The sequence below is a fragment of the Nylanderia fulva genome, unplaced genomic scaffold (assembly GCF_048542155.1).
Source record: "Nylanderia fulva isolate GAGA-0341 unplaced genomic scaffold, ASM4854215v1 Scaffold46, whole genome shotgun sequence".
Classification (NCBI taxonomy): Eukaryota; Metazoa; Arthropoda; class Insecta; order Hymenoptera; family Formicidae; genus Nylanderia; species Nylanderia fulva.
This window is the reverse complement of record NW_028190543.1, coordinates 1,098,814-1,103,461: the sequence shown is the minus strand read 5'-3', so window position 1 is coordinate 1,103,461 and position 4,648 is coordinate 1,098,814. Positions and strand designations below refer to the sequence as shown.

The following is a 4,648-nucleotide window of genomic DNA, read 5'->3' as shown; positions in this document are numbered from 1 at the left end:
GTTAAAATTATTAAATAAATTTATTAATTACTGTACTAAGCTAGCACATCAGGTTAAGTGCTAGAAGTTAGCTCATCTCCAATCTTTTGTGATAACCCGTCCAAAACAAAGTTTCAACTCCGGAAGAGACAGAGGCTTTCAAAGCAGAGAAAATTCTAAGCAAACCCCTAAAACAGCATTTAAACGCTTATTTACTGCTTTACCCCTTTAGAGACAAGAGATAGAGCGAAAAGAGAGTCCTAGTCATAACACAGTGAGATATGAGCGGTTTTCTTGTTTTTTTATTTTCTCTAGGTCTTCTGACTTCCTCGGTAATTCTATCAAATAGAATCCTGGAGAAAAGAAAACACCCAGACATAGAACCCATTAAGTTTACAATAATAGGGTCACTTTTTTGTGTGTATTTTTCCTGGGGTGTGTTTTACCTAGCACACATCAACCCAGCAGTAACCCCGTAGAAAGGAACAGGCAGATCATGGGAGGAGTGGCAATACCGAGTATTAAAACGGTCAATAAACGTAAAATAGTACATCTTTATTTTCTATCTCTCCTTTCAGCTGAAGGGTATTGTCATTTCTTTTACGGACCACTCCTCATACGTGTTATTTGGTAGTCTCCTCCTTATGAGAAATGGGATCTTCCTCTCTAACAGCTCTTTACCTGCTATCTCTAGTGGATCTGTCTCAGACTCAATGTCCACCAAGGGTGGTGCACCCATACTGAGCTGTAGAGCACGTATTCCTAGGATACGTGCCTTCTCAAATTTTGTCATTCTAGAAGATGTGATGCGTTTATCTTTAGATATTTTAAACTCACTTTTATCATCATTTACCTCAAATTCATCAATTACCACCTCCCCATTGTTATCTTCACTCACCTCATCTAAACTAATTGTCGTTTCATTCTCACTTAGATCCATCTCTGGGGCAGTTAAATTTTGGGTATCTAAAGGACCTTATCCAAAAGTTGGATTTACAGTGCAGCACAGTTAACAAGGTTTAGGTTACCATTTCCAATATTTATGAAATGATTGTTTCTCTACAGAACGAAAAAGGACTCAAAGAAAAGAACACCGTTTATTTAAAAAGATAAATCCTTTTTAAAAGAGAGATCATCAGAAAAGAAAAAATCACTGTAATTTCCAGAGGAGAAAATCCCAAAATCATCAACCTTAGAATAAATCGATCCTTGCTCTAAAGCTATATTATGCGTGGCGAGTAAGACGATAGCTAGCCATAACACTGGTCAACGAATGAAAATCTCTCTCATTAATAATTTCCACTTTTCTCTCCAATTCTTTAATCCTCGCTTTTAACATCTTATTTTGTTCAATCAATTCATTATTTAATTCCTCTAATCTATTCATTTTTTCCTTCCTTCTCTGTAAGCTTCTTCTAGCTGATTCTCTATTTCTTAAAACCACTTTCCTATCCCTCTCACTTTCAATGTTTACGATGGGATTCCTCATTTCAGGGGTAAGATTTGAAGCTTTGCCATAATAACAAGTAATCTCAATCTCCTTTATTTTTATTTAATGATCATTTTCCAACATTAAATTTAAAATTCTCTAAGTACCACATTCCTTGATTAAAACGTGAATTTTTTACTTTTAATTTAGAGGCATTCCTTTACACCCAAACAAAAGAGAAAATGAAAAGAGAGAGTTATATAACAAAGATGTTGAAAAGAAGGTTTTTAGCAAATAGAGAAAGTAAACATGCAGATTTCAACAAAAACATCTTTACTTCAAGGATATACTTTGAAAATGTTTATCTACAAACTAGTGATAATGAAAGAATTGGTGTTTGGGTATTAGCACCACTAAAAATTGATGAAAATACCAAGTTTATTGTTCTATTGCATGGAAATGCTTCCAATAGAGCTACTTTTTCTGATGCCTATGGAGTTGAAAAGATAGTGCTAATGAATTACTGTATCATAGTACCTGATTATAGAGATTTTGGTGATTCTACAGGAAGGTATGTAATAGAGGATGTTAATTTGGATATAAAGAGATGTATTGAGTATTTAGAAGAGAAATATAATCCTAAACATGTAGATATAATAGGTTATTCGTTAGGTGCAGCTATAGCCTTAGAATATTGTAGATTTTCTATGTTTAAAAACTTAACAATCTTAATCTCTCCCTTTTCTTCAACTTTAAAAGTTTTGAATGAGTTCTTTATATGGAGAATTTTAAACTTCATTTATCCTAAAAGTTCTAAAATAATTTTGGAGGAGTTTTCTTACAACTCTTTGGAAAATATTTCGTTTTTAGATAGCAAGAATGTTTTTATACTCCATGGTATTGAAGATGAATTAATTCCCATAAATCATAGTATAGAACTTTCTAATGTTATAAATTGTAAAATTCACAAGTCACTTAAAGATGATCACTGTAGTATTATGGTTAATACTAAGATATGGAAAATAATCGATAAATTTCTATCAGAGAGAGGTGATAGGAAAGAGAGTATAGAAAGTGTAAAAGAGTGATTTGGAAATTAAATAGATAATAAAAGGAGTTTTAATTCGAGATGTTTTTATTTATCACTCAATACAACCTGAACTAGCCCTATAACACCAGGCATCCAAATTTCAACATTACAAACACCTCTATTTCTTATCAAGAGATCTTCACATTGGGATCGGAATCTACCAAATATCTTACTTTTTAGTTCCCCTAGCTTGCTTTGGGATTCAGAAGATAGAATCTCCTGAATATCAATTAAATTCATTAAAGATATAAGTTCGATGAGTATTTTCTTTTCAAGAAGATCTAGCTCTAGAGTAGAAACCCTTCTTATTCCCTCATTTATCATGTTCTTATAGATGATACCCTTCTTTTTAAGTGCCTTATCCTTTAAAAATTCTATCTTTTCAGTTATCTTAGATAATTCCTCATTTATATTTAGATTTTCATTTGGTGTTGTGGAAGGAATTTCCGCTCTCAGGAATAGCTCTACTTACATTCTGGTTATTTAAAGATAGATTCTCCCCCCTTGCAGGTAGATCTATATCCTTTGATGACGCATTCGTAGAGTTGAAGAATTTTGAACTAGATGCTCTTAATGGAGGTGGAAATGATGTACTTGATGGAATTTTAGGTGGTGAATTTGGTGATGATGGATTATAGTATTGAGGTGGTGGCACGGAAGTATTCATCGGGGGAGATGCAACCTTTGGTGAAAACAAAGATGTTCGTGCTTGAGATATGTCAGCGTAAGTTTTTGGCTTTTGGGCAGTATTAAATGGTTCAGCATTATATGGGGATCCATTAGAAATAGTGTTTTGTGGAGATGTGATGCTATTTTCCTCTTTAGGTTTACTTTCAAAATACACCCTGGGTGAGATTAATTTTTGGTTATCTTCAACACTACCTCTTTCTGGAGAAGTAGCCAAAATTGGTGGTGGTATCAATTTTGTAGGTCTCTGGGAGTATACATTTGTTGGCCTCTCTGTTATTTTGTTAAAGGGATTGCTACACCCATGGCCAGGTCTTTTTACATCATCGGAGAATTCGGTTTTAACAGGCTCAGGATATATCTTTTGCTCATTAACACCTTTTATCTTTGATGGAATCAAAGATTCTGTTCTATCCATATCATTTATTCTATTTTGAGATATTCCCATGCCAATAAGCTTGTCATTTATATCCTCTAGCTTTACTCCGTCTTCATCTTTCTTCACAATTGGATCAGTTCTTTTTTTTGTCATATCCAAATATTTAAGATATTCCCTCAATACTTCACCTTTTATTTCTACATTCATATACATACATTCATCCACAATTCTTTTATACTCATCATAACACTTCCATATCTCAAAAATATTTCTTGGTCTTTCAATCTTTTCAGTTCTCAAATTAAAATACTTCTCTCCGTTTTTACATAAAATGTAGCAAACTAAAGAAGCCATTTCCATTTTCTCATTTTTAAGCTTATCTCCTAGAATCTCAATGTTTCTATCATCTAATAGATGAACAATTAGATACCAATCTTCTACTTTAACATTTTCCATTAAATATTCATAATCATTGTTGATTATTGCCAGTAATATATTCAATAATGTGTTATTTTCACCAACCTTTCCATCACTTCGCTCAACCCCTCTATTTTTAATTCCTTCTCTAATTATTTTAGCATTATCTTTCAGATATTTGCTTCCTTTTGTTAATGCAATTACAAGAGCCAACTCAATTTTATTATCTTCCAAGGATTTACTAAAAGCGTTCTCGTAATCACCCTCCAAGATGCTAAAAAGAATTTTATCTTCTCTGTTTAGAAATAAAAAATCGTCTTTAGTAGTCTTATTCCCTTCCACTTTATCCTTAAATTCCTTTATAAGGATATCAAATACTCTTTTATTCATATTAATACTTTCCTTATCACTAATTATTTTAATAACCTTCCATAAAACATCATCTCTTTCCTCTTTGAACGTCTTCTTCTTCAATCTATAAATTTTGTTTTGTGTATAGACAAAATTATTGTTTAAAGAAAATGGAAGTGCATTAATCAAATTAGGAGGAATCAAAGAATAGTTGTTATGAAGAAATGAAGATATAGGAAGCATTTCTGTGGTTCCACATAAGCTGGATATGCTAAGAAGATTATTACAATGCTCTGATACTTGAAGATCAAACAAA

At 32.5% G+C, this 4,648-nt stretch overlaps 1 pseudogene; it reads right to left on the bottom strand.

The window, feature by feature from the left end:
- Positions 1-553: 553 nt before the first annotated feature.
- LOC146721528 (uncharacterized) lies at positions 554-919 on the bottom strand (annotated as a pseudogene).
- Positions 920-4,648: the final 3,729 nt, after the last annotated feature.